Source organism: Lepisosteus oculatus, chromosome 8, assembly GCF_040954835.1.
Source record: "Lepisosteus oculatus isolate fLepOcu1 chromosome 8, fLepOcu1.hap2, whole genome shotgun sequence".
NCBI classification, from domain to species: domain Eukaryota; kingdom Metazoa; phylum Chordata; class Actinopteri; order Semionotiformes; family Lepisosteidae; genus Lepisosteus; species Lepisosteus oculatus.
The window spans coordinates 13,003,787-13,014,827 of record NC_090703.1 but is presented as its reverse complement, the minus strand read 5'-3'; the positions used below and the strand labels follow the sequence as shown (position 1 = coordinate 13,014,827).

The following is an 11,041-nucleotide window of genomic DNA, read 5'->3' as shown; positions in this document are numbered from 1 at the left end:
TGCGAACACAACGTTTACGTGAGCTACAGACAAACTACTGGCGTTTTGAATTTCTTTATCTCCAGGCTATACGCATCGGTATGTGAAGAACGAAATTGTTTTTATCCTGTTGCATACAGACAACACAAACAGTAGTCGGTATTGTGTCGCATCTAAAGCGTGGCGCAAGGTTTGGAGCCGTCTGCGGTCCGGTGAGCTGTCCTGCATCACATGCACTGCGTGTTGCTTACACAAGTGCCCAAGGTTTTATACCGGAATGTTAAGAAGAGAGCATTCCTTGTGATGTGATGAAACCTCTTGCTTTTGATGCGACTCTTTTGTGGTGTGTGCAACAGCTACCACCATAGTTTTAAGGTACAATAATGTAAATCGTATACAGAAAGTGTATTCGTGCTCTCCGCCATGAACTGGAGTCATCTGCAACGATACACGGCGTGGAGTGAGTTTGTATTTGGAGTCGTCCACGCAGACATCAGAGATTGACATCGCTTTGAGATGCAAGGGTGCCGTTTCCAAAGTAATTCAGGACTTTCCGACTTGTAAAACGAAGAGACATCCCTGCATGATTGGTGGGAATTGTACTTATAAAAACGGTGGCTGATAACGTCCGTAAACTTTCAGAATATTGTGTATTCAGCTAAGCCGCAGTCAACAGAACAGGCTTTTATGCCAGTGTTTCTGTGGCTGATGACTTTTTCCAATGTCTGGTTTGGACTGCTTAAACCGCACATTGGGTTCTATATGAGTTTATTTTTTTCATATGGGTTATTTATGGTGCCGCATCACTCTCTGCTTGAAGTAGTGAGGGAACTTTAGTCCTGATATAAACGTTACATTATTTGTGAATGATGAACTCAAGTATTTCATAATGTGGATGTCTCTAGTATTAGGTGGTGTTATTTAGGTGTTTGTTTTTTCCTACAGGAATTAGCGTAATTGAATTTGCAGTTTGTAGAATTATGATTAAAGAAAAACTGCTTATTATATTGTGTATGGGTAATGTCCTGGTCCAAGACCGGAAAGCGTGGTGAGAGATAATAATAATAATAATTGCTTACACTTCTATAGCACTTTTCTGGACACTCCACTCAAAGCGCTTTATACAGTAGGTAATGGGGACTCCCCTCCACCACCACTAATGTGCAGCTCCACCTGGATGATGCGACGGCAGCCATAGTGCGCCAGAACGCTCACCACACATCAGCTATCAGTGGAGAGGAGAGCAGAGTGATGAAGCCAATTCATAGAGGAGGATTATTAGGAGGCCATGATTGGTAAGGGCCAATGGGGAATTTGGTCAAGACCCCGGGGTTACACCCCTACTCTTTTCGCCCTGGGATTTGTAATGACCACAGAGAGTCAGGACCTTGGTTTTACGTCTCATCTGAAGGACGGTAGATGGCCTATAGAATCGCAGAGAGTCGGATCCGACTGACCGGATAACGTCATCATCAATGTCCTGGTATTCTCCTGATACAGTGTTTGGTTTCCTTATTCATGTTGAATTGTACATCATGAAATACATAAACGGAACACACACTGGTGTAGTAGTAGTAGTGGTGGTGGAGGGGAGTCCCTATTACCTGTTAAGCTCTTTGAATGGAGTGTCTGGAAAAGCGCTATATAAGTGTAAGCAATTATTATTATAGTGACCTGTCAGCATTGTATGTTTGAAAACCAAAGTGTTGCTAAAATGGTAAACTATGTTTGGCAAAAAGCATGGCATATTAAAATCAGAACGTAATAATGAGTTGTCATGGTTTGTTCCCTGACTGTAGATATTTGTTCTGCAGATACAGTGTTTGTTCTTCTTTTGATCTTGTTTAGCATCAGTGCTTCCTAGGCAGGTGACACTGTGCACCTGAGTTATAGATAGATCAGTCAGTCCCTTACTCATTTAGATTTCAGTGTTTCCAGCAGTGTATGTGGTGAGCTTTATTATTGATCTTTTCTGGAAGGCACATTCATATTCTCCTGATCACTGTATGTCTGTCCATACAAATTTTCAAGACTAGGTTACTTTTTGGAGAATGTGCTTTCTGTTCTGTTGCACAACGGAATGTGGAATGGTCTCCCAGCATGCTTTAAAGACAGTCAGCACTTTTATATCCTGTCTTCTAACTTGCTTTTATCTTCTAACTTTTAATTCTGTTTTTCTCTACTGTACTGACATGTCTGTTTTGCCTTGTTTTGTTTTATTGAAGAGTGACTTGAGATGTCACGAACATCACTTGATAAAGAAGAGGCTGTAATTCTCCTCACCACAGTGGTGTAAGTCGAAACAAAGAGGTCAGAATGCTCATGTCTGCCCCCTGATGTCATCTGGACAAATCATATGGAAGGGCTCATATCGGCTGAAATAGCCAGCGGAGAGACTTGAATTCATCCTTCTCTTTCTACTGTAAATGCACACTGGTCTGGTTTTCCTTTTGAATGCTACTTAATCTCAGTTAAATAGGGCAAACCCCTACTGTTTGCTCTGGCTACTGCCCTCAGTCCATGTATTCATTGGCGGTGAACTACAGAAAGTTTTTTTTCTGTGGTATTTTAAAGGAATAATAATGCATTGTTGTCCCTTTGAGTTTCATGTAAGTCAGCCTGTTTTCCAGTGTATTATTTAGAAGTTCAGGCTTGTACACCTGTTTATACCATGTCTCTTTGGCAGGAGTGTTCTGGTACAGCCATGGTAACTATAAATTGGCAGAAAAGTGAAGTTTATGCCCCTAATAGGCAAAAGAAGGCATAACTGTCAAGTACTTTTAAAATGTTTCTTAGAAAGCGTTAGCAGATTTGGCATTGTTAAATATCACCCATAGCTAAACATTTGGTTTTCTTTGTTTAAAATATTTGCCTCCTTACTGATAACTTAAAGCTATCTGCATTCTGTTTATAAAGTCTCCTTGAATGAGATTATATTGTAGGTTAATTTACGTCATTTGTGGTTTTTTGATGCCTCAGTGTGGTCAGTGCTGTAACATTCTCTGAGTGGTTCAGTGGGCTCCACCTTTATCTTCTCTGGAACACTGAAAATGTTCAGACACTCTTTTCTAAAGGACAGAGCCTCTTGTTGATTTCTGTTACTCTGAAATAGTGAATTTCAATGGATCCTACTGGAAGCTAAAAAAAAATTCCAGCTCATTTTTTCCATTTCCCTGGTAGGGCGAAGAAAGTAAAAAGGAAACCAGCTTGGATAAGGCGATCACAGAAGAGGAGATTGATACAAGTCTGATTTAATTCCTGGTTCCCTGGTTTGAGTAGTTTACTGTCTGCATTAAATTGGCAAAGAGACATTTTAATCTGCGAAGTTTGCCTTGTGACACATATGAAGATGATTAGCATTAAGCTGCCTGTGTATTAAGAAATCACTTGGTAGGGTGGTTTTTTATGCTGGTACAAGGCTTGCATGGTGCAGTTTCAGAAGTTGATAGGAAGCACTGAGAGATGACTGCAGTTTTGGGACAATTACGTTTTTTTTGGCCTAGTTAAAGGCAAATGTTTACTATCGAGCTGTCTCAGTGAGTACAAATACACAGTGCCTTGCAAAGTATTCAGATGCTTGCATACCTTTTAGTTTACATTTCTTTTTGCTTTGAAGCTTAAAGCTTAAGATGCTTTTGAAGTACCATCATATATGTTACGTACGCAACCCACTCCACACATTCAAAGCAAAAAAGAGAAATAAATAAGTATATTATATTATTTCTGAGAGACTTTAAAACGGCTATCTATAAGTGATGCCCTGACAACCTGGGAGTGCTTGAGCAAATCTGCCAAGAAGAATGGGTAGAAACTGGACCAAGCAGTATGCAGCGTTGGTACCAACTTACCAGAAGGACTTGCTGTGATTACAGCTAATGGTGCAGCCTTCACATACTTCATTTGATTAAAGCAGCAGCCAAATAAATCAGTCATTACGAATTTACTAGTAATGTAATCCATCAGTAAGAAATGGTGGCTTATTTTACTAAAATACTCTTACTGATACTCCATGCTTCATGGTGCATAAAACAAAATGTTAATGATCTGCAATAAGTCATGGAAATGACCATTTTACTGTGTGTTTAATAATCTGCCGTACTATAAATGGATTGTTTTGTGTTCATCTATTGCAAAGCCAGTGTGTAGGTGAGGCCTAGGTTAGATTGTGAATTCTGGGGCAGGCACTGCATTCCACTAGTAAATATCTTACGGTATACTGGCCCACATCCTCAGCCCTGACCAGAAAGACTTTCCACGGCTCTCCATAATCATGTTGTAATTTTGCAGTGTAATACCAACAGGATTAAAAATATTCTGATGAAATGTTTGTGGTTTTGGAAAATAATTCATATCGCGTTCTGAATTCAGAAAGAGGCCTTTATAGAAGATGTTCCATACATTTTGTTTTTTGAGAAAGATTTCTTGACATTTGTTGCTTGCTCAAAATGATTGAGTCCTTGGCTCTCCCAGCTGCTGCTTCAGTTTTGTAGACAATCTTTTTTTTTTAAGTAGCAGAAAAAAGCAGCCAGGTGTAGCGATTAATTTTCCATGCACCCACCCTGATTTTAGCTTTGAAGGCAGGTTTTCTTTGCTAGCCAAAATACGTTTCTGCTCGGAGGACCAAGAGATAACCTGCAGCCCTTTCTGTGACATGAGGAGAACTAGTATTCTTCCTCATTGTTGCCAGCTGTATTTGTGTTTTGTGCAGCATTGAAGATAAAGCGATCATTCTTTAGTGTTGAAACTACCATTTTCTAAAATTTGGAAGGTTTAAAACATTAAGAAATTAAATATGCAATATTTGATGTTACAGAATGGTGTAACGTATTTTAAAACTGATTCTTTAAAATGTGGTTGCAGTTTCTGCATTCTCCTGGTTGTGTTGGTTTTTTATTTTGCAGAAGCTGTGTGTAATTCTCTCCTCCTTTCTGCTCATATTTGTCCGACTGTCTGCTTCTGAGAAGCAAAACAATACTTTATTTTTTTTAAGCTAGGTGACTACAAAGAAGCTTTTATTCTGTAAATGAGCAGATGTAATGAATCATTGACGGTTCCCTATACCATTTCCAATCAGCTTTAATTTTGTGCCTGACTGCATTTTGTGAACGAAGTGTATACTATATATGGAAGTCTATACTGTATATGGAGAAAAATTGATCTGAAAATGGCAACCTTCTGCTTAACCAGCATTTAAGAAATGAATTAAGGGCGCAGTCTGTGACAGTTTTATCTAGATTATTTCTTTGATAAAGAAGGTTAACTGAAGGAAGAAATTAGTTATATTTTAGATTCAATTTATTAATTGAGCTATAGTACAGTCTACAGTTAAGATCTGCCTGAAATGAAAAGGTCCAGAATTTTTTTTAATGTTATTGAGAAGATAATGTGTGATTTGCTATCAAATGTTATGTCAGGAGGGGATGGGCAATTTAGAAATTTTTGTATCGCTCTAGCTTTGCTTTTTGAAATAGAAGTGAATCTCCTGTGTTGAAACAGACCACAAGCAGATAGCTGTGTGTGGTATTCTCCCTCAGCACAGAAGTTCACGGCCGCGCTGAACTGAAATACGAGCAGACTGCTGTCTGAACACGCACTTGGTACGTGAAGGGTCTCACTTTAAATGACATAGGAAATATTTGGGATTTTTTCTGCATTGGAAGGGATTCTTTTATATCTTTTCACTGATGTTTGTAAGCTATGAGACCAACAGTTACAGCTACAGTATGTGAAGGAAAAGCTTTTAAGAATACATGCTTTATTTGCTTGTTTGAAGGCTAGAACAAACATTATTCATTAAGACACAGTAAGGGTTTTGTTTAGGAGGTTTTTGAAGACCACCACTCATAAATTCTTCATAATGTCATAAATAAAAAATCATTAACTATCATAAATTGGTCTCTTCGATTTTTCTCATTTATTTCTAAACAGGAACTACCTGGATGAATATTTATAACTCGGAACAGAATGTACTTTTTTACACCCAAAGCTACGAAGATCTGGAACAAGCTGTCCAGTTATATTGTTGAAGACGGCATGCTGGCCTCTTTCAAAGAAGGAAAAATGTGTTTCTGTGGAATAGCTGGGTGCGATTCTTCGATCATTTAACTCCTAGCAACCAAATGAGCTGAAATGTGCTGAGTGGTCTTTAACCTTTCTTATGTTCTTTAAAAAAACAAAACATTGTAGGTTAAAAAGCAAACTTGAGCCCAATGTGGTCTTCCCCATAACTACTATGCTCTTTTGATGCTTATACTTGCCTGGCACAATACTTTGATTAAGGTAATCAAGGGTTTTCCCCGATGATCATCCTATGGCTTGTTTAGCATAAATCTTGTGGCTTTTTAGCTATTTTATCAGGCTAACTGGGGCTTAAAAACGCAGATCCTTGTTTCTCTGAAGAGATGTTTGTATTGTCCTGTAAAGTACCTCTCTGTTAGGCTGGTTTGAGACAGACTGCTTGTATTGGCCTGATGGGCTGACGTCAGTGCGCTCAGTTTTACAGTAAGATTGACTGTGAAAGAGATCAGGAGCAAGAGGAAAAGTATTGCTGACTTATTTATATTATGAAGGTTAAAACTTCACCCAAGTATAGTATGATTCAGAATAAGTCTTTTTTTAAGTGGGTTGTCAGCAAATTAGTCATGCCATACAGATGAAGTAATGTGATTCAGCCAAAGAGAGCTTCATTATTGCTTTATATGTCTCAGAAAGCCAAGTATATTTTATATCTAGTATCTTACTAATAAAAAGTTTTAAGATCTTAGAAGCATGCAATCTATGAGTTTCAGAATGTAAAATTAATTAGATATTGCTATTTCACAACAGTGAACCTTCCAAAGAGACTTCTAATGCTGTCTTTTACATAAATAAAGTCAAAGTTGGTGTCCAATGACAGCCGTTTTGCCTTTACTTGTTGCCCAGTTTGACCAGTGAAAGAACAGTTTATATCTTACAAGGAACACCTTTCAGGCACATAGGCCCCCAGGACTAGGACTGAACAGACCTGGTGTAAGTGAATGGACTTTTATTGCGTATCATTGGCATAGTATAACTTTATACATAGTACAGTGCTGTATGGATCCATACCGTGTTACGAAAGCACTTTCAGTTTTATTTGTGTAATGTTTATAACAGGAAGCAGTCTTGTATTGTAATGAGGAAGAGGTTATTTTAAAGATCCTATTTTAAATTTTAGGTTATATTTAAACAGTTGTGGAATTTTATTTTAACAAAACAGTACTCATTAGTTTGCGTACATTATGAGTAGTAGTACTAGTAGTAATGATGCTGGTGATGTTTAGCATCTGTTGCTTTTTATTCTAGCTGGGCTCTTGGCTGTGTAAGTGAACGCTTTATTGAACTAATAACGTCATTGATTGCACCTATTCTCAAGATAGTTTTTACAGTAATTTGGGAATATTTAGAGGTTAATTTAAAACAATTCAAATGTCTAATTAGTAAATGATGAGCTACATGTGCGCTTCAATTAAATAATCAAGAGCTCAGCTGGAACATCAACAAGGAGACATTTAAAACATTTAAAATATTGCCTTTATGAGAAATCCTTACATACTGATCAAGGGAACTGGGAGTAAACATCCATGGCTGTTTCTGAAGAAACTTGGTATAGGGGAAGATGTTATATCATTAGTCATACTCGGAATGAATGCAGTTTGCATTGTTTTTCTTGCAACCATGTTTGTTAGTGATCATACACTATACACATTTACAGTACATTGGTTTGATTAGCAGGATGTTTCTGGTTGTTCTGGGAACTGGCAGGAGACAATTTCTTGTTAATTAAATTACCCACTACTGGTACCTACAAAAGCCAGGCTTTGGACCTTTGGACATAAAAGGGTGTGCACACTTATGCAACCAGGATGTTGTAGATTTTTTTTATTTCAATTATTTTTCCTAATAATTATCTGTTTTTCTCTTGACTTTTGTCGGTTGCAAGGTCACATTAAAGATGGAAACATGTCTGATATGATTTATCTTGATTTCTGGCTTTACATCACAAAAACCTGCAATTTCAATAAGGGCGTGTAGACTTGTTTTATATCCACTGTACATGGCTAGCTCACCTTAACCAGCCCCAGATTACCAGCTGTAGTCTCTCCAGACTTCGTTAAATGTACAGAATGTCTTCCCTGCGGAGTATTAGGGTCTAGTAGATTTTCAGTCTCCTCATACGCGCTTGTAGTGCAATGCCAAATAGAGGAGACTCTTGAGGAGTTTGCCACATACTGGATTTGCAGATCTGAACACTTCATATTGAACAGAACTGCCCCGTGTTGCCTCTAAATTTGACACACTAATTAACAGCAGATTATTCGTTACATTTCGCATTCTGTCCTGGATGAAGTACACACATTGCCTAGGAGTTTTTAGGTGGTACTAGCCTGCTTTGTGATACTCTATGTGTGTTTGTGGCACAAGGCCAGCTTTGAGTTTTGTTCTCCTGGCCTATTGGTGCAACAGTCTTGTGCATTGTCATTGGGTTCAGCATGCTGTTTGCATGGCTACTGTAAGCAGAGCTCTCTAAATAGGGGACGTTGAAAAGCTGAAAGAAAGACGAATACGGGTTTCAGCTGTGGGGCCTTCTGTATCTGTATGGGAGGGGTGGGTGAGGAAAGTAAAGAAAGTGTGAGAATGGGCACAGGAGTTGGGAAAGGAGGTCCTAAGAGATGGTAATCGGGAGAGGAGTGAAAGGCTGAAATCTGTGAATGAATGGAGAGCTTTCAAGAGAAATTAGTCAATCCACAGCCAAAACCCTTGTTTTCTTATTTCTTTGTACTTTACTGTTTGGAACGAACCTGTTTTTTTTTCCTGTGCAGCCAACACACACTGATGAAACCCCACACTCAACCACTAACGTCCATGTTCACATAGTGGCCTAAAGTCCCGATACACAATTAATTAAATTTGAAATTTCATTTTTCTAGTAATCCCCTATCTAAGGACAGGTGTGTTGGAAAGTGGCAAATTTAAATTGTAGCATTTTCAGGATAAGGGAGGCTTTTTGACAAGGTGTGCCTGCTGTTAATAGTTCTGGTGTTCACATTCTTTGTAACTGGCATACACTGACTGTTGGGGGAAAAACAAAGATTTGGGAAAGGCAGATCCTGTTTAAGCGACTTGTTCTATTTTAAATGAGCAAATTTGAATAAGCAAAATGCGTAGTGAATAAAAACAAAGCTGATGGCGTGATTCAGTTAGACACTCAGAAGGTTCTTCTTAAAAGATGAATACTCAAATTTTGGAGAGTGGGGCATTCAGTATATGCATGTGTTTAGATTCAAAACTGGTTGATAGATAAAATTAAAGAGTACAGATAAAGGATGAATGCTCGGATTATGATGATGAAGGTAGTGGAGTACCACAGGTTTTTCTTAAATTCTGTTAATGATCCCCTGGTGGCCTGCAAAACTACTAGAGGGAATCTGTGGAAAAATAAAATGTGATTTGGAATCAGATTTACAGCTAAAACTGTCATCTTTCCAACCTGTGAAACCAACCATCTCATTGTTACTCACATACACAGAGTGCTGTGCTTGACAAATATATTTGTTGAGGTATTAAGATATTCACATAATTTCTGTACTATAATTTTCTTAAATTTCCATATATGGAGGAGAATAAAAAAAACAATTGGAAAGGGGTCTGTATACCAAAAAATGTTGGAAACGACTGGTCTTAAATGCTGGTGTGTTAAGCAAACTAGTCAGGTTTGCAGCTCATACCAAATTAGGAAGATTTGCGAACACTGCAGAAGCTGCCAAGAAAGTTCAGCAAATTCTTTCAAAAATACTGGGCAAACACCTGGCAGATGACTTTTAAAGTAGGGGTATGCAGAGTTTTACGAGCAGGTAGGAGAATCATAAAGCACAGATGTGGCAGTTAACATCTTATCATGTAGATAAAGAGATTGACTGCAGGGAAACATTGACTGTGAAGAGGCTGTTACAAAGACTGGGACGTTTATGATGAGGGATCTCTGGACAACCTTGGAACAGTAATAGAAACGCAAACGTCGTTAAGATATGCATTTAGCCGATTTATATTCTATATGTTGATGTATAAAGCAGCAAATCATTTCTTATTTTTATGCACATTAGATGAAAACTATTAAAATTGAAAACAGGACATTGTGCAAATAGATGTGGGTGACTGGAACAAGGAACCCAGCTGTGTTGTTGAAGATGATACTTTGGCCCTTTTCAAGAAATCCTCTGATCAATTAATTATTACAGCTGAATATGCTGGAAGGGCTGAATGACCCTCTCTTTTTTTTCCCCTTTCTTTTGACTTTTGTACTTTTTTTGGTACTTTTTGAAACATTAAAATGTCTGAAATGGCAGTGTGAAGTGGTGAGGAGATAAAAAAAATGCTGCATTTTTATAGTATTGAATAGAATAGTGGAACTGACAAGAAGCACTGTATATAACTAAAAATGCAAAAAGAGGACTTGACTACTAACCTTTCGCTGGACTTCCTGTTTGCTTGCAGTTTCGGACCAGGCTAGTTTTAAAGAACTTGGACGGGGGAGGGCATGTGTTTGAGTGGAGTAATGTAACATGTGGAGATACAGTATAAGGTGTGGTCAGCATAAAAGGTTAAAGTATGGGAAAATAGTTTTTGGTGTTTTAAGAATACAGTCCTCTTTGGGTCAATTTTGTTAAAACAATGTTGTTTTTGTAGATTTCAGACCTGAACTCTTTGCTGTCTTGATTTGCACTTTAAACTGTGTTTGCTTCCATCTCCTCATATTTCAGTCTCTTTGGACTCCCTACCTCACCTTCTCTTACTCATTCTCCTATTTCTCTTTGTCATCTTTACCCTCTCTCTTTGCCCCACACATCTGAAGCAGGCTACAAAGCCAAAACAGTTTTTTACTTGTTCCTTTGCGGCTCAAACACTGGCACAGTTCCTCACTCTGAATTTCTAAAGAGATAAGTACATACTGGATGTGAAGCCAAGTTCATAGTCAAGCAAAACACACATGGCAAAAAACTGTTACTGAGAATACCAGTTCATGAATGTGTCTGTATCTGTTCTT

At 38.2% G+C, this 11,041-nt stretch overlaps 1 protein-coding gene across 4 annotated transcripts in view; it reads left to right on the top strand.

The window, feature by feature from the left end:
• The window catches only part of map4k5 (mitogen-activated protein kinase kinase kinase kinase 5), a 59,867-nt gene that overhangs the window by 1,599 nt on the left and 47,227 nt on the right, over nucleotides 1-11,041 (top strand). The window lies entirely within an intron of this gene.